A 649-nucleotide genomic window follows, 5' to 3' on the forward strand; every position below is an offset into this window, starting at 1 on the left:
CACTTTCTTCTGCCACCAAAATGGGTCAGCTCCTGAACTAGTAGAGAGAGAGTACAAGGAAAGAGCAAGTCAAGAAGGAAGCATTTTTCCAGCATGAGAAATGGTAGAAAAGTCAAAAGTTTTCTTCTAATTGGGAATGGCAGAGATACTGAGTTCAGAAATCCAATAATCCCACAAATTCACCAGTGTGTCTACCAGCTTTAGCCAACAAGCCCAATGGTAAAAAGCAATCCCTAAGAAGAATGTCCCAAAGGAAATAGAAGAGATGGCCACATGGGAAATAAAAAAGGTTGTATAGAGCAGAAAAAACTTTGAGAGGGAAAAAATGCCCTAAAAAAGAAAGGTATTTTTAATTAGCAATAATCGCGCCTCGGATAAACCTCAATGGCTACGATACTACCACTGCACAAAGCTAAGAAAGGTATTCTTAGATATGTAGGTAGGTAGGCAAGTGGATGGCTGGTGGATGGATAGTAGATAGGCAACCTACCTACCTATTTAGATAAGTAGAGCTGAGGATAAAAATGTAAGCTTGATTTGTTTTCATTTTATCTCAGATTCTAAGAGGTAGAAAAGTTTTCTTACCTGCTGCTTGACCAGCTCTGGTTACACAGAACTATTTTCCACAAATCCCTTTTGAAATCAAATG

At 38.7% G+C, this 649-nt stretch overlaps 1 non-coding gene across 1 annotated transcript; it reads right to left on the bottom strand.

Moving 5' to 3' along the window:
- Window positions 1–269: 269 nt before the first annotated feature.
- LOC123325121 lies at window positions 270–414 on the bottom strand. The gene has a single exon (XR_006540240.1). It is a non-coding gene; the product is annotated as a U4 spliceosomal RNA (small nuclear RNA).
- Between the last annotated feature and the right edge of the window lie 235 nt (window positions 415–649).

This window comes from Neomonachus schauinslandi, chromosome 6 (assembly GCF_002201575.2).
Source record: "Neomonachus schauinslandi chromosome 6, ASM220157v2, whole genome shotgun sequence".
In the NCBI taxonomy this organism is placed as follows: Eukaryota; Metazoa; Chordata; class Mammalia; order Carnivora; family Phocidae; genus Neomonachus; species Neomonachus schauinslandi.